The sequence below is a fragment of the Sprattus sprattus genome, assembly GCF_963457725.1.
Source record: "Sprattus sprattus genome assembly, chromosome: 6".
Taxonomy (NCBI): domain Eukaryota; kingdom Metazoa; phylum Chordata; class Actinopteri; order Clupeiformes; family Clupeidae; genus Sprattus; species Sprattus sprattus.
Window position 1 is genome coordinate 16,650,957 of NC_137925.1, and position 19,193 is coordinate 16,670,149.

The window sequence follows — 19,193 nt, forward strand, 5'->3', positions numbered from 1 at the left end:
GATTGTTTCATAAGGTCACTCAGTAGTCAGGGAGAAGCACTCTGGTCTGAGAGCAGCTTCTGAGTGGGGTGCTTCTGTGCATTAATCTACCCTCTGCAAGGCCCTGCCACACTTCGCCTCTCCTCCTTCTTCTGACACACTGTCATTCATGATTATCTGGGTGTATGTGTGTGTGTGTGTGTGTGTTTGTGTGTGTGTGTGTGTGTGTGTGTGTGTGTGTGTGTGTGTGTGTGTGTGTGTGTTTGAGTGTGTGTGTGTGTGTGTGTGTGTGTGTGTGTGTGTGTGTGTGTGTGTGTGTGTGTGTGTGTGTGTGTTTTTTGTGTGTGTGTGTGTGTGTGTGTGTGTATGTCTTTGAGTGTCTTTGTGACAGAGAGTGAGAATCAGTGTTTTGTGTCGGGAAGATAAAGAGAGGGAGGTAGAGTGAAAGCGTTGGTGTAAGCGAGAGATAGAGAAGAAGAGAGGGAGTGAGAGTGTGTTGTGTTTCTTCTGGGGACTTGATTGTAACGGCTCACACAGCTGTAGCTGAGAAGAAGCCCCAGCGTGTGGTCTGCTCTCTGAAATTGCCCCCTTCTTTCTCTCTACCTCAGGCTGTTCACCTTTCACTTGCCTCCCCAACACCCCCCTCCCTCCCTCATATTCATCACCCTCTCTGGAAAGGCAACGCAGAGCAGGCAGCCGTCCCCTGGAGGGAGGGAGGGATGGAGGCCGAATGAATGAATGGCCTGGTTCCACATCCTGCCCTGAGGAGAGGAGCAGCACTCTGCCGTCGCTGGTGGATCTTTGTCTCTTTGGTTGAAATAAGGCGAAGCGGTGTTGATTGTCTTGTAAGACAGGGCATGCAGTGCAGTCCAGTCCAGTCCAGTCCAGTCCAGTCCAGTCCAGTCCAGTCCAGTCCAGTCCAGTCCAGTTCAGTCCAGTTCAGAGCAGAACAGAGCAGAGCCAGTTAGCCTGCATGCTGCCATACAACAAGAGGGGCATAATGGCTCGGTAATCATAACTAGAGACACTGTGTACAGTGTGAACTCAACATCCATTTTAAGCATTTATACATATTTCAACTTTAGATTGCCAAGAATGAGAGAAAGTTTAACCCAAAGAGAGAGAAAAAAGACTGAAAGAGAGAGAAAAAAATAGAAAGACATCGCTCATTCTATTACTCTCATAAAGTGCTTCATAAATGTATGTAACAGATTTGAAGGAGCATCTGATATCTGGCCTTGCCTCCTAGCTCTCCTTTTAGGTCTGTCAGTCCACACAAGCCAGAAACACAATGATGAGAACTGCTGTAAAGAAAAGACTCAGATCGAGGTCTATGGCACAGCAGAGCTGAATAGCCGAGAATAGCAGCAGAATGAGTTATGCATTCTGTTTTACAGCTCAGGATGTTCCAATAATCAAGCAGGCCGCTTGCAGCATCCTCTCCCTCTGAGCAGTGAGTGCTGTCTAACACGCTCAACGCTCCTCGGCTTCTCAAACGCCCTTTGCCCCCGTTCTCACAGTAACCATCACCATCGCCGCCCGCCGAGCAACCCCAAGCCGAGCGCACCTCATTGATTCTGTTACTCTCCCACCCGCTTCTCTCTCTCTCTCTCTCTCTCTCTCGCTCTCTCTCTCTCTCTCTCTCTCTCTCATCTCTCACTCCCATCTCTCTTTAAAGAGCTGAAGAAGCGTGAAGAGAGACAGGGAGAAGATGAAGGGATGAGGTCTCCGATGCCGACCTCAGTCCACATGATTTTTTTTTTTTAATTAACGAAAAAAAGCGCAAGCCATCCCCGGGTTCCCTCGCTGCCCTTTAGTTCCTGTTTGAGACAATCAGAGGCGGCAGTGGAGAATGCACGGCTGGGATGCGGCGCTCCTCTGCACGGGTCCAACAAGCGGATTGGCATCTGGCAGCTGCTACTAGCACCATTCACTTACAGAACTATCACTGAAGATGGGCAAAAAACCCACACGCAACAGTACCCTTTCCATCATGTGCTGAAACAGATAAGCATTCTTCATGGTTCGAGTAGCACTTACTGCTAACCATCTATTGTGTTATGCACTGATGCACACCCTGTGGTAATAATGCAAAATAAGATTGCTGCTACGCTGTTCAAGCAACTGCCACCATGTTCAACATTGTGACAAACATGTCAGTTTGTTATTGATGTGTGTGTGTGATCGTAGAGCACACGGGAGAGTGTAATGAGAGGGAGAGTGATTCTCCTTATTAACTAATTAACTATTCCCAATGTGAATTACTTGTGTATGTGTGTGTGTGTGTGAATAGGTGATTGTGTTTGCGTGTGTGTGTTTCTGTGGCTGTGCTGTGTGTGTATGTATCTTTGATGAAGGATTTACATATTGACATGTGCCGTGTGCAGTTGTGCGTGCAGCGGTCCTTTGGTGGCCTAGCGTTGCGTGTTTGTTTAGCAGACACAGCTGGTCGATTCAGCGGAGGTTTGATTAGTCGGTGCCTGGGTGGAGATGCAGATGTGTGGTGGTTCCAGTGCATCTGCAGCCCTCACACACACACACACACACACACACACACACACACACACACACACACACACACACACACACACACACACACACACACACACACACACACACACACACAGACACACACACACACACACACACACACACACACACACACACACACTCACACAGACACACACACACACACACACACACACACACACACACACACACACACACACACACACACACACACTCACACTGTGTGTTTATGGCCGTGGATGTATGTTTTGTGTGTGGGTAGATGCATCCATCCTGGGTTGTGATTACTTCGGAAGTCTATTCATTCGAGTACATGTTTGTGCGAGTGCATATTGATGGGATTTTGTATGGATTTAGCTCTGGCCTGCTGCTGTGGGGATCTATTGTGCTGCAATGTTTATTTAGCACGTTGCACATATTAGCATCAGAGCGCCTTTTCTGTATACCTTGGAACAGATGTAGGTACATCTGTTCCTCCAGAATTCAGCTAGAGTTGGACAGTGGGTGCGTTTGTGTTTGTGTGTGTGTGTGTGTATGCGAGTATGTGAAAGAGAGAAATGTTGTGATTTGGGGCGAGTATGTGTGTGTGTGTGTATGTGTGTATATGCGTATATGCGAGTATGTGAAAGAGAGATATGTAATTGGGGGCGAATTTGTGTGTGTGTGTGTGTGTTAGCATGAGTGTTCAAAGGATACGTGTATGATTGAGGACTAGTTGGTGCGTGTGTTTGAGTGAAAGACATTTTTATGATTATCTGTGTGTTGGAGCGCCTGTATGCATAATCATCTGAAAGAGAAATAGTGTGTGTGTGTGTGTGTGTGTGTGTGTGTGTGTGTGTGTGTGTGTGTGTGTGTGTGTGTGTGTGTGTGTGTGTGTGTGTGTGTGTGCATGTGCGCTTCTACGCATATATTTACATATGTGTCGCCGCGGGCTTGTGGCCTGTGAGCTGGCTTTGGCTTCCATGATGAAGGCCAGGTTGTTTATTTGGCTGTTCATGTCCTCTCAGGAGCAGCTGCTACGAGCCTGCAATGCTGAAAAGCATATCAAAGCAATTCCCCCTGAGCTAGCACACTTCTGGTGGTTTACAGTGTATGTGTGTGCGTGATGTGTCTATTTTATGTATATGGGTATGTGTGTGTGTGTGTGTGTGTGTGTGTGTGTGTGTGTGTGTGTGTGTGTGTGTGTGTGTGTGTGTGTCTGTGTTTGTGTGTGTACAGTATATGTCATCTGTATGTGAGTATTGTGTGCAAATGTGTGATGAGTAGTAGCACACAGAGTTTATTAGCCTTGATATATTGATGCTGAGTGGCATATGTAAGGAAAGGGGCATGGTGTATAAATTAAGGCGTGTAATTGCCAGGTTGGGTGTGGCTTGGAGGATGGAGGGGCGGCCCCAGGAAGTGATTGATGGTAAATTGAGTGAATCTAATTGGATTAGAGCTGTGATTGATCGTGAGTCTCGGTTTGGGTGAAACCCAGCTGAAAAAACTGCTGAATGTTGTCCCAAAAGGACAATTGATTTATAATGAGCTGCCAATATGGCCAGCTGGTGGGGAGATTTGCGTGTGTGTCTGTGTGTCTGTGCGTGCTTGCATGTGGAGGTGTGTGTGCCTGTGTGTCCGTGCATGCTACCATGTGAAGGTGTGTGTGTGTGTGGATGCGTCCCAGTGTATCAATGTGTCTATACAGTAATCATTTCTACGTGGCCTTCATGAGATGATCTGCAGTTGGGGACCCCATTAAATGAATCACCTATCTCGTGATACTCTGTTACTCTCCATCTCAGACCTTTCTAGCTATTCCATTATTACTCCTTTATTCATCTATCTCCCTCTCTCCCTCCCTCTCTCTCTCTCCCACACCTCGCTCTTTGATTCCTCCCATCTTTTGCTGTCACTACATACCCCCCTCCCTCATGCTCACGTTGGAGATCGAGCCCTGTGATCATCATTAACTCCCAGTGCTGACACCCAATTAAGCCAAATTAGGGGCCCATCTCAGTCGGCTGCTCTGAGATAATGGAAAATGAGGGGTGTGTGTTAAGGAAGAGCGTGTTGAGCACTCCTGAGTCAGACCCGCGGGGCTCCCACGCTGCGGGAGAGCCGGAGACGTCGGGAGCGCACCGTGCGAAAGAAAATGGGGGAACGAGAGAAGCAAAAAAAAGGAAAGACAGAAAAAAGAAAGAGAATCTTTTCTCCTTCTCGCACGCGTCCTTATTGCAGATATCAAACTGTGGCTCGGCTCAGGAGGCCTGTTAAGTGAGGGTGAGAAATATCGGATTTGACGGCTGGGTTCCTGCAGCGTGAGGATGTGCTTTGACTGTGATGTCGCCCTGCGTCCCCTCCTACGCCTGTTTCTGGAGCGCCTGAGAAGCCACCCGGGGGCCCTCTAATGGACGCTGTTAAAGGCCACTGTCTTTACTGTCTCACCCCTCCTAATTGAAGATGACATTTGCGCCCTTAACGGTGCTATATGTAAGAACAGGAGAGGAGGTCGGGGGTGCAAACGTAATCATACACCGCCCTCGATAAGCTCGGGGTTGGGAAGATGAAATCATTTAACTCGCTAGCCGATAGCTAGTCAAACTTACGTATAGAGCTTTTAAGTGTTCGGCTGCCGCCTGAAGCCCTGTCAGTGACAGCTAGGTCTAATGAAGCGAGCATGGCATGGCCCATGATTCACACGGAGCTTTTTCACCTTCTGTTTGCATCACCACTCGCCCCCCGTCGCTCCTCTCGCTCCCTGGCGTGTCAGTGATGGGTCACGTGTCCTGCACTCATCCACCGCTGAAAGGGAAAGATGCCATGTTGTGTGACAGGAAGAGAAAAACACAGGAGCACACAGTGTACCATGCAAGGGGACCTCTGCTAGACACATATGTAGCAATAATGCAGTGCCGAGAAACACATAACACCAACATAAAATGCCCAGTAACATACAAACATACCAACTACAATGAAGCCCTTAAGTGCAGTTGGGAATGAAGAAAGCCCTTAGCTATGGTGCAGCTGGCACATAACAATCCATATAAGCAATTAGTGCTACACAATCCACACTGCTCTGTAAGCAATGCCACCGGTGACTGTGGCTTCATGGCTCCATCTTTCAAAATTGCTTGGTGGTCACACTCTACTGTGCTCAGAAATTGCTCAGGAGTCTGTGCGTGTACGTGCGTGTGTGTGAGTGTGTGTGAGTGTGTGTGTGTCTGTGTGTGTGTGTGTGTGTGTGGGTGTGTGGGTGTGTGGGTGTGTGGGGGTGAAGATGACAGCTGTGTGGGCGCGTGCCACCTACCGATGCGACCCCACCTGCCCTGCACCCCGACATGGGCACAGCGAGACAGATGGCGTCTCAGATGTTAGTGCCACACCTAACAAACACTTTCTAATCTGAAAAAGTGATATTTGCCTTTCAGCGCCGTACATTTATCACCCCTTAACAAATCTAATAAAAGAATCTCACTGTGAGAGGTTAAGTCTCTATGCCTTAAGACACTCATTTGCAGTCACAGTAGTTCTGGGCTCTGGGCTCTTTCCCCATAATGGCTTATAATGGTTACTAATGGCTTCTCGGTAAGACACATGTCCTGTCTCGACTTGCCGCAATAATGCAATCCTCTTTAAGTCAGCTGTTTTTTTGCCTGATATGCCATGGGCTACGCTGACCGAGAGAATACGTCTTTGTAAAAGCTGTTTTTCCCGGGGGTGGTGGTGCTTAATGCATTTCCTCTGTCCACCGTGTAGACGTGCTGAACAGCAGGATTGGAAGGGTTTACCTGATCTCACCCTCGTCCACACACGGGGAAAGGAGGCTACTGTATGTGTTTGTTTATGAGGGGAGGAGATTGTCAAAGGGTGGGGAAACCTCATATATCATTCAATTATGGAGAGAGAGAGAGAGGGAGAGAGAGAGAGAGAGAGAGCCATAGTGAGAGAGAGAGAGAGAGAGAGAGAATGAGAGAATGAGAAACATCATCCTATATGCTGCAATTAAGGGAGTGTGCTAAAGAGAGAAAAACAAGAGTTATAAATAGGAGCGTCCCCATAGAGCGTGCAGCAATTAGACCTCAGATGCAGGGAGGAGAACAGAGTGGTGCTGAAATAAACAAAAGCAACAGCAACATCCGGAGCTATGATGTGTGTGTTTTGTGTGTGAGAGAGAGCGAAAAAGAGAAAGAGAGAGAAAATGTGTGTGTGTGTGTGTGTGTGTGAGAGAGAGGGAGAGAGAAAGAGAAATAGAGAGAAAAAGTGTGTGTGTGTGAGAGAGAGCGGGAAAGAGAAAGTGAAAGAGAGATCAAATGTGTGTGTGTGTGTGTGTGTGTGTGTGAGACAGAGAGAGAGAGAAACAGACTGTAACTGTTATGTCCTTTTGTGAAGTAGTCAAGTGAGTGTGTGCCTGTTTCTCTGTAGGCAAATGAAAGACCCAGTGCACCCCTCACATTGTGCCAGCAGGATGTTACATCATCATGGTGTGATGCAAAAGGTTCTGTGTTCCTGTGCCCAGCTCTCTCCCTCTCGGTCTGTCTCAGCCTAATTGAGTTTGACTGCATGTCCGCCTGGAACAAAACTGGCCTTGGATTTACTGCTAATATGCTGGGACAGGGCTTGACCTGGCTGAATCAGGAGGGAACACGAAATGTGTGTGTGTATGTGCGTGTGTGTATGTGTGTTTTTGTGTGTATGAATAACATCAAAGCGTCCAAGGTGTGTGGAGTGTGTCAGCCTCCCAGTATGAACGGATAATTTGGCGACGGCTCGAGACATTTAACAAGCCAAGTGCACGACCTTTTCTGCAATACCATTCCACTCCGCATCCAACACTGTATGTCAGCATATGGGTCGACGACCTCTGCATCGTGTGGCTTTACCTCCCATAACTAATACGGAATGATTCCGAGGTGAATTTCTGAATGTCTCGGGCTGGATGTTTGGAGTCTGGATGATGTAATGTCTGTCCTCGTGTCCCCGGGAGTTGGCTCTCCCACACACACACACACACACACACACACACACACACACACACGCACACACACTTTCAGACCAAACCACCCAGGCAAGGACCAATTCCCAGTGGATGACACAGCACATCAGTGCATCTTTCTGCCTCTCGGTGCATCTCAGTGGCTCCATTGATCTCTGTGTTTCAGTGGATCTGATTGTGGCCCATCTGATAGATGTGCTCTTTATCAGCTTCACAGGCAGAGCACTGATGCTTTAATAGGCCAGAAACTCTCCCACGGATTAAGCACTTTTGCTTTTGCTTCGGTCGGCACTCAGGGTCCAGACATACTTTCTGAGATTCTTCATTTTTCCCCCTTTAATGTTTTAATTGTGTGTGTTTGTTTGTGTGAGGTTGTGTGCGAGGTTCTGTGTGTGTGTGTGTGTGTGTGTGTGTGTGTCTGTGTGTGTGTTTGTGTGTGAGAGAGAGGTTGTGTGTGTGTGTGTTTGTGTGCGAGGTTGTGTGTGTGTATGTGTATGAGTGTGTGAGAGAGAGAGAGACTGAGCATGTATGACCTGCGTTGGCTGTGTTTAAGCAAAAGATGGATGCATGCAGGCTCTGCCTCCATCTCTGGTTATTAACACATGACACAGTAGTGCAGGGCTGTTTTATGGACACTAATTAGTCTCTAAGTTATTCTTGTATGATTTCCCCCCCCCCTTTCTGCCTCCTAAAGTAATTCCACGTCCTTTGGGGGCAACCCAAGTGTGTGTGTGTGTGTGTGTGTGTGTGTGTGTGTGTGTGTGTCCTCTCTGAGACCGGTGCCCCTGGACCAGAATATGAGCTCTGTTACTGCAGCTCTGATGGAGAGGGTTTCCACGGTGCAGACATATGTTCAGATAACTGTGCGTGTCAGAGTCCCCTATTAATAAGAGGCCTGCTTTGCCAGAGGGGCCATTTTTTCCCTTTCATTAGAAATACCAGCGCAGTAAATCTTTCATGAACATGTGTACATGTCTCGTCCAGTTGAACTCAGATGTGTGGGGGTGTGCGAGTGAATGCGGCGTGTCGCTTCTTTGATCTTATCAGGTGTATGATTTCACAGACACACACACACACAAACCGACACACACGGTATGTCAGATGTCTTTGAATAATGTAGCAGTGTGGGTTTGCATTGCAATTTGAGCTTTGTCTGAATCTGCCTTTGCCCTCTAACTGCTGTGTGTTAGGCTTTCTCTAAATTAGCCCACACACCTAACCTAACACGGCTCACTTTTTCACTCACACACAACCTCCCAGCTTAAGGATAGGCTTCAGAGTATTTCCAGGGCATCAGCTCCTGCCAAAAGCCTAGATTAGTCGTGGGACATTACCTCTTTTAATGTTATGCTATGTTTGTGAGTTTTATGCTTTCATCCATTATTGAAACTAAGCGCCATGATTTATCGATGAGGTGGTTTCTACGCGACTGCACCCTTGCATTTTTTTTTGCTGTCCAGCGACTTCTGCAAACGCTCCATAGGACACAGGCTGTACGTCAAACAGCACCAGCAGGTGCAACAACTGACCCAGCTCCCCCCCCCACACGTTTGTATGGGAAACTTGTCACTTGTGTTCTTTTTCCTTCCTCTCTTCTCATCTCTTTCTTTTTGGCAGCACGTCTCGTTTCTCTCCACGCTGTTCTGCCGCCGTGTTTTATTGCCAGTTTGGGGCGTGTTGCGCCGAGATACGCTAATCCTCCCCTCGACTGTGCAAGCGTGCGGAGAAAGAGAGAGAGAGTGTGTGTGTATGTGTGTGTGCGGCCGCGCATTTGTGTCTGCGTGCGTGTGTGTTATCTGCCGTATTGAGGCTTGCGTCCCGTGTTGGCTCACGCTTAATAGGGAACACAATACTTAACCGGCTTAACTTGTTCCAGCCCTGCCTCTGCACCCCACCGCTGAGGGGACACCCCCATCTGCATGGGCATGTGCTGGGCGAGGCCAGGCCAGGCCAGGCAGGGTGCAGGTAGCTGCTACCTCTGGGTGCTTGTTTGGCACATCTGTGTTTTTTTAACTAAACTCTGAACATTGTATTTGCCTGTGGGAGGTGATTCTTTGTCTTTTTTTCTTTTCTCTTTTTTTGCTACTTGAGGTGTCGAGACAGACAGGCCCTGTGCATTTCCCTCTCTCCCTCATGTGTCCTTTTATCTGGGGTTATTGGGGCTTGTTTCCACCCTGTCTGCTGCCTGACATGGTCTCCTGGGGTGTCTTGTCTGCTCTAGCTGTTTAGTTTATAGCTGTCTCTGGGAATGGGGCACTGGCATGCTTGTCATCCTGTGTATGTGTGTGTATCTTCAGCTTGAGTGTGTGCAGGCATGTGTGCTGTTTGAGTGTGTGTGTGTGTGTGTGTGTGTGTGTGTGTGTGTGTATGTGTGTGTGTGTGTGTGTGTGTGTGTTGTGAGTGATGAATACTCATATATGTATTTTACTGTTTGAGTGTGTCCTTGTGTTCTCGTGTGTGTGAGGAGTACTCATGTTTGAATGTGTATGCACCAATGCTTGTGAGTGTGTGTTTGTTTGTGTGTATGTGTGTTTGTGGGTGCGTGTGCATGACTGTGTTTGTGTGTGAGTGTTTGAGTGGCAGGGGGAAGCCCCCAGTTTTCCCTTTTGAAGATGAAGGCATATTGAGTGTGTGTGTAAGTGTGTAAGTGTGTAAGTGTGTGTGTGTGTGTGTGTGTGTGGGTGTGTGTGTGTGTGTGTGTGTGTGTGTGTGTGAAGAAAGAGAGTGCTGTACTGCGCTGTGCTCCCTCCTCCATTGCCCTCCTGCCCCCAGTGGAGCCCCTCCAACGCCAGAGCGCTGCCATGGTGCGGGCGCTCTTCCGCTTCCCATTGATCTGCCTCTGTCTCAGGAGGAACCCAAAGAGCTGCCTCTTCTCTCCTTTCCTCTCCTCCCTCCCTCTCTCCCTCTCTTTCTCTCCCTCTCCCTCTCCTCCCTCTCTCCCTCTCTTCCCTATGAAAGAGCCCCTGCATGCTGCTGCTGCTGGAGCCTGCTGTTGGGTGCCTCTTTGCCGTGGGTTGTTTTTTCTGTCTGCATTTTCATTTAGACAATTCTGTCACTCCTGCTCAGGCAGCCACCCCCTCCTCATACCCAAACACACACACATACACACACACACACACACACACGTGTGCTTGTGGCTAATAACAGCGATTACCCCTGCCAAGTATTGACCTGCGCAAATAGCCATGCCACTGTGCTCCTCCAACCCCTCAGCTGCAGTTGTGTGTGTGCACCCACTCATAAATACACACCCAGTATCTCAGCACTCTCTCTCTCTCTCTTTTTCTCTCTCTCTCTCTTCTCTCTCTCTCTTTCTCTCTCTCTTTCTTCTTTTCCCCCTTTTTTTCATACTAACGTTCACAATGAACTGTGCATCAATCTACATACACTGTATACTGTATATGCCCCCCCCCCCCCCCCACACACACACACACACACTTACAGATGTTCAGATAGGTCACTCTCTTATTAATTTTACACCCTCACAAAAACTTTTCATGGTAGTCATTTCTATCTCTTTTCCACTGACCACAAACACATGTGTCTGGTATCCTCAGTGAAGGGATAGCGGTTGGAGTTTTTTTTTTTTGCTGCAATGTCAGGAGATGAATACCTTGACCCACGGCTATCATGGATTGAACATCGACGTGTAGATGAGATTATGATTGCACTGCTGTTTATGGCTGCGATCGGCACTGCCTTTATCCTTCTAATTAGCTCTTATGATTATTGTGGGTATTGAGTGCCTGTTAGTTCCAATTAATCACTTAGCAACGGCGTATAGTGCCCGTATAGTGAGGAAATTAGCTTTTTGAGGTGAGTGATTATGAGCGAGACTGATGAACAAACGCGCACACACACACACAGTGGTGTAGGAAGCTGTCTGACTGGGGGGGGGTTCGACTTAGGGTTTGTAGGCTATCTCAGTCGATTAAATGGCCATTTGAATATATAGTGTAGGCAACTAAAATCAACATGATTGTTCAAACCTACTCAGTGGACCTAGCCGCCATAATGTAGCCTACAATGGCAACTTTACAACAGGATTGTGGTATTATAATTTCATGCTTTCAAAACTGTCAAACTATCTTGCTTAGGAATTGTAGACAAGAAAAAGAAACATTTAGCCACTCTGTCTTTACTCAGCCTATAAGTAATCAGAAGCCACTATGAGACGACTTAAATCCTAGGCTTTAAATCGTATTTGTCAACAACAGCAAAGCGATATTTGGGCATACAGAACTACCCCAGCAAAGTGAATTACTTTCGCTGTCTAGGATTGCTAGCATTTACTCACTGACAGTCATGTTGTATCAGACAAATCCACTGACGTTTTCGATCGATCACACCCGCCTCGTGGAAATGGAACAATTTGATCACCATGTGGCCGAAATTACATTTCCTATTCGTTTACTCTACTGAGAATGTGGTGACGGCTTTTGAGGGGGGAGCTCTGATTGAAGCTGCACTGAGAGAGAGATGAGTTTGGATAAAATCTGTTTTCCCCTCTCTGTTCCCACACTGTGGTTTGGGAGGTGGGAACATCTTATATCTGATGCCCCTGCACGCAGAGATACCATTAAAGCTTGGCTGCCATGGTAGTCAGCCTTTTCCAGTATTGTAATCACATTGCATGGGCACATATTAATATTTAGCTCATCAGATCACTGTACAATATAAAAAGAACGACAGTGCAAATTATGTTAATCATAATATATAAATATTATGATTAATTCAGTTATTTCAACACAGAGACACATGAACATTGAACATACAGAGTAACGTAATGAATGTATTGTTTGACCCAGCCAGAACGAAGCATAACTTCGTATTGGATTTTCAAAGTCACAACAAATCGAGGCAATGACCTTTTTAATATGTAATTTGCAAGGTCATTATAACATGGTTATTACCACTATCAGTGTTTTCTCAACCTTTATGGTGAATCCGCACGATGACTGATAGCAAGGCTGCTAATGCGGGCATGATGAAATGATTTTTTCCTCTCTTTGTTTGGGAGATGGAATGAAGAAGAATAAATGAGTGCCTTGCGGGGAGAGAGATGCATGCGGGGGTAATGAGAGAGAGATAACAGAACGAAACAGCAGCTTCAGAACATACTCACACACACACACACACACACACACACACACACACACACACACACACACACACACACACACACACACACACACACACACACACACACACACACACACGCTCACTCACACACACATAATGGCATACAGAGAAACTCACACACCCACACACACACACACACACACACACACACACACACACACACACACACACACACACACACACCACACACACACATAATGGCATACAGAGAAACTCACACAATCACACACACACACACACACACACATACACGTAATGGCATACAGAAAAACTCACGCACACACACACACACACAAACACACGTATACACACAAATACACACGTAAAAATGTATGCACAAACATGAGTACAGTATTTGCTCATAAACAAACAAAGCCATATTTTAGATGCATGCACAAACATAACACACAAACTAGACATACTGCATTGCGGTGCGTAATATGACCGCACTACCGAAGTGAGAGAATGAGGAAGAATGATCTTTAATGATATCGTTTCTGGCAAAAGTAGACTGAAACACGTTTGTTGTTTATCTTATTCTGAGTGAAAATGGAAAGAATTATATACTCTGAAAATAAAGTTTGGAAATTTGGTCGATTATTTCTCTGTTACAATGCTAATTTGTGTGTTATATTGTTGGAAAGCCTTTTTATTTACCTCTACAACTTGTGAGGATCATGCATTTGTGGGATGAGCAGCACAGCTGAGTATGTGGGTAGCGCCCAAATAAAATTTGCCAAAATTCTCTGCCAATGCTAAACAGTGTATTCTCCTGTTGGCATTACCTCTTGTTTTGAGTTGTTTGGTGGATTGGATGTTTGAACCCTTGATCAGTAACAAAATCATCAAGATCATCAAGGTCCAAGCAGAATGTGTGAGCTGCATCAAGTAGCGAAAGGTTGAATGATTTGACCACTTCAGCAGGTGAAAGAGCGCCATTTGAATTTTATAAATATTAAATAAGGATTTAAAATCTAAATTAATTTTGAAGATGGACCAAATCGTGTGAGAGGAACAGAGGAAAGAGAAAAGAGACATGTTGTGGCCTGTTGTAGCAACATCTTATGGCTGATTTCTGTGAAATTCGGTAAATAGCATCTATATGCCACTATAAATTAGCCAACAAAAATTGAGAGGCCATTCACACAGGCATGTATTGGTTGCAGTTTTTTACTGGCTGTTCATGGCCATTGTTGAGCAAGCCAAATGGATGTGGGCAAATGTAGCCAAGTATATGCATACCAAATGTAGCAACCTAGCTCAAGCAATTCGCATTATTATATTGAAATGTGTCAGTTGCAGCGCCCCCTATGGATGAAATATAGTTTGCATCTGATAAATTTAATGAGGGCATTGTTATTGTATTTTAATATGCTTGCTTATCCTGTGTGCTGAGGCCTACAGGATGCATACTCTCTTGCTGAGGCAAGCCCCCTGTTTTTGTACTGATAGTCATGCACACTGCTCTTCTCTCAAGGACATATTCTGAGATCACGGCTGCAACTTCTGAAGCGATGGGACAGGAAAATACCGCCCTTTGTGTGATGAAACCTGTTTTTTGAACTCACATAATGCTGGCTGCGCCCAGCTCATCTTTGGAGTCTGTTCACAACCTTTGGTTGTAGCACACTTCCTCTTTTGCAAAAGATAAAGTACTGATTTAATTCTGATCGCTGGTCTCTGTCTCATCAATATTAACGTCTTAATATAATTTATCTAACAGCATCCAAAGAATGTGGTAATGATGCAGCATGTTAAATTTCGCAAAGTTTTACCTCACAAAATCTTTGCTAGTAAAGTGCTAGCCTTTGCATTGAACATTATTCACTAGGTAGCGCTACTCCATTAATAAGTTGTAATAAGCTAGGGTAATGCGCCCCCTGGAGTCCAACTTGCCATAACAATTCAGTATTTTTTGACAAAAACATTGTTGAGCTTTTGCCCAAAAAGTGCTTTAAGCCTACCACCGCTTCAGGGCACGCTAGCACGAGGGACACACCCACCTAGGAACACAAACCTTATATTCTGTATCAGCCATGTGGGGCTTCAATCATCTTGCAAGTTTTATGGGGATGGGTGAAGTCTAAGTACATCATATCGTCCACCAAAAATTGGTGAGAAAACATCAACAAACGGAAGAAAAAAAAAGGAAGAAAAAAAATACGTTGACAAACATTATATGACTGCCCTGCGGAGCAGCTGCAGCCATAAATACAGTATATTACAGAGTTATCATAGTGATATTTCTCATGTGGACTTACAAGTGCCTGCTGTAGCTCTGGGGTAGGGAGCATTGATTCAGAACATTACAAATGCACTCGTGTCTATGAGTCCTCCTCTCTCACATAGAAGACCATCAATTTTACAGCAAGCCAAGCCTTGGCCCTGTGGATATCTTGTTCAGCTGTTGCTATCATGCTTGTATTGTTTGACTGTCCCATCATATCTGTCACCACATAGCTTCAGTCTATGATATTTCACAGTGATTCAAATATTTTTGATATATTGTTGTATTTTTATGGGTGATATTAGTCTGCTTTAGTCCCACAGTTTTACCCTGAGTGGCAAACGTGAACTGTCTCAGGCACTTGTGGAGAACGTGAAAGTGTTGCTGGAAGCTCTGTGTTATACTAAGTTGGATTAGACTCTCTGTCAATCCAGCTCAGTGTCTCCCGGTAGGGGAGGGAAGGAGAGTCAGAGGAAGACAGACAGTGGTGAAGGGAAAGGCAGGGGGCGAGGGCTGCTTCTATGGACTCTGTTGGGTTACGCCGGGCCATGCCGTTGTGCGTTAGGCTAAGTTTAGCAGAAGCACACCCGCAGGCTTGTAGGTTTAGTATGCGCTGCATGCTGGCCCCTACTTACGTATTTATCCCTTGTTTTTAATCTCACTTTTTGCATAATTTAATATCATACTCATTACTTCGATGCTGAGAGAGGCAGAGATAGACAGAGCAGGGGGTAGCATGAGAGGGAGGGGTGGGAGGAGAGGAGGAAATGCAAGGAGTACTTAAAGAGAGGGGGGGGGGGGGGGGGGGTAGCGACAGGGAGAAGATGAGGTAGAGTCCGTGGTTGGGATGAGGTAACATCAGGTTAAAGGAGATGGAATTAAGATGTTCTTGTGAAGATAGTGTTTGTCTTTCTTTTCTTCTTGGTTTGTGTGTGTGTGGTGGGGAGGGAGGTAGGGCAGAGGGAGTGACAGAGAGAGAAATAAAAACGAGAAACAGAAAGTACAGAGGAATTAAAGATGCAGAGACGTGATGGAGCGCAGTAAGGGAGAGAGACAGAGGGAGAGAAAGTAAAAGAGAGAGAAGTTGAAAGGAGCGGACAGCTTGTGTCAGCCGTGCTGATTGATGGTGTTGAGATGCAGTGGACCGAGCGTCAGGCAAGCTTTGGGAGGGAGGTGACAGCAGCATTGTTGCCCTGACAGAACCACTCTGGCTGCAGACAAAAAAAGACTGAAGCTGAGAGCCTCTGATTTCCTCCTCGAGCTCACCCATTTCTGCAGCTCCATACCAACACTCCGCTGAGTGTGTGACTGAAATTACAACACACTTTGGCTCTAATTTCAGCCGCGTATCTTTTTCTCTCAATATCTGGTGTTAGGGCACAGAACACTGGAGGGCCAGCCATGTGTGGGGAAATAATAAGTATTTTTAGGCCGTTATCTGAGTCGCAGAGTGGACAAGAGTGCTGGATTGTGCAGGGTCATTTAGTTTGACCGATCCCTCCTGGTTAATTGGAATTTCTGTTTCATATGCGACTCCTGTAAACGCACACAAACACAGACACACACACAGACACACACACTCACACAATACCCCCCCCCCCCCTCCCGCACACATGCATACGCATACACACACGCTGCCACCAACCCCCCCCCCCCCCACACACACACACAGAGTGATAATCCAGAGCACTAGGTCAGAGCGGAGGGGAGATAATTTCCCTCCAGTTTTTCATTTGCCTGCTCATTTCCCAGACCCTTGTCAAGCTGCAATTACAGAGGAGAGCGGCCCGGCTGCTCTGTCAAACATATTGGAGGATTTGTTGCTTTGAAAGCTGCCGTCAGCAGGGAGGAAGAGAGATCCCTTGCCAGATCACACTCATTTTCACAATATTATTTTACTGCTTTTTTCCCACCTGAAGTGTGTTGTCACCTGAAAGTGGGAGAAATTGCTTGTTTTTTTAAGTGCGCTGTGCCTCCATTTCTTCCATTTTGTCTCTGTATCTCTCTGTGGACCCTACTTTGACTAACACACACACACACATGCACACTCAATTTCAGATACACACACAAACACTCTCTCTCTATTTCAGGCACACGCACACATACACACACACACCAAACACACATACACACACACACACACACACACACACACACACACACACACACACACACACCAAACACACACATACACACACACACACACACACACACACACACACACACACCAAACACACACACACACACACACACACACACACACACTCTCTCTCTCTCTTTCTCTATTTCACAAACTCTTTCTCTCTCCCCCAATTCCACACACGCATATCATCTATTAGATGCTCTTTATCTGTCACTGTCCATTGCTCTGCCCGTATGCCAAGTCAGTGATAATGTCAGCCACCATGGCTATGTGGAGGTTGTCACGGTGAGCACGGTACATGGTAGAGGAAGCCTGAACAGCACAGCAGGACTAGAGGAAGCCCTTAAATGTCAACAGTCTGCTCTTGTCTGAGAATCTTTTATCTTTTTAAGAGTCTAAACTGTCAACTGACAACAGAAAACACTACATATCCCTTCTCTGTGGATGAGGTCATGAATAATTCATAGCTACAGGCAGAGGCTGCAAAAAAAAAAAAAACCTGCGAATATGCATCGGTGTCTGTGTGGGTGGTTTACACGCACTCGTCTCATCTCAGAGACGTCACCTGTAACAGTCCCTCCAGGATCTTGCGATTTCGCAAATTCATACAAATTCAAGGTTTTCCCCCAATAGCATTCCCATTTTCTATTATTATTACCACAATATTTTATTACTCTCTGTCTGCTTCTACACTCTCTCTCTCTCTTTCTCTCTCTCTGTGTTGCCTTCTCAGGCCTGTGTTTTGTTTAATAATTCATTTCAGTTATTTTGGTCTTTTGCCGTGGCGAAGAAAATATTAAGTTCTCTAACACAACCGATCTCTCTTTCTATTTCTGTTTCTCTTCCTCCTGCTCTTCAACCTGGTCAGCTCTTGTTTTTATCCAGGTCTGCTTCCTCTTCTCTTTCTCTCTCTCACTCTCTCTTTCTTTCCCTCTCTCTCTCTCTCTCTGTCTCTCTCTCCCTCTCACTCCCTCTCACTCCTCTCTTTTTCTCTTTCTCCATCTGTTTCTCTCTCTACATCTCTTTCACTCCCCCCTCTCCCAGCCTCTCTCTCTCCCTCCCTTTCTCTAACGGTCTCTCTCTGTCCTTCCCCTCTCCCTCCCTGTTTCGCTCTTTCTCTCTCTCTCTCAATTCAATTTCAATTCAAATGAGCTTAATTGGCATGACAATTTATTTTGCATTGACAAAGCATAACATTTAAACAAAAGGTTTATGTACAGAATACAAATGTAGGTATATTATAGATATATACATGTGTGTTTGTGTGTGTGTGTGTGTGTGTGTGTGTGTGTGTGTGTGTGTGTGTGTGTGTGTGTGTGTGCACCTGTTTGCGTGTATGTGTGTGTGTACAGTATATATTTGCATGGTGTTTGCAATGGTGTGGATGTCTGGATGGGTGTATGAGTGTATGTACTTGTGTGGATGGTTGTATGTACATGTGTGGATGGTTGTATGTACATGTGTAGATGGTTTTATATACCTGTGTGGATGGGTGTATGTACATGTCTAAGCACTACCCCTGGCTCGATGGCACTCCGTCTTGTATTTACCAACAGGAGCTGTTGTGTGTCTCAGTCCTTGATATTATGGTCGGATAACATTCAAATTTGCTTTGAGTTTTTGTCTCATTTTGCCACGTTCCAAATACTTTTCTTGACATTCTTGGATGATCCTATTGATCCTATCTAGGTTAAAAGCAGTACTTGTCTGAGAAGTAACGTTAAAGGAAGTTAAAGGAAGATTAGTAAGTCTCGGTACAAGCTGACTCAGAGGACTTGTGCTGTGTTACAAATGCAGGGTGTCTGTGGGAAATTTTTTTTAATGCACCCAGAATTCGAGAGCTCTTTTTTGTATGTTGATTGCCAATGAAAATCTCTCTAGTTCTGCCATGCATTTATTGGGTGGTGTTTTTTTTTTTTTTTTTTAAGATCGTTCAACAGAATTCTGCTTGAAGGCTTCTGTAGGATGCTTGGTAGGATAGCTAGAGTAGCTATGTTCACTCTCACTCTCACTCTCACTCTCCCTCTATCTCTTTCTCTTTCACTCTCTCCCTCTCTGTCCTTTTCATCCATACAAGCAAAAAAATGCACACTCACACTCACACTCACCTTCACCGATACCCTATGTGTTTTTCACAGTCATGCATATATGCAAACACACACACATACACACTCTGGGGCTGGAGTGTGTTGTCC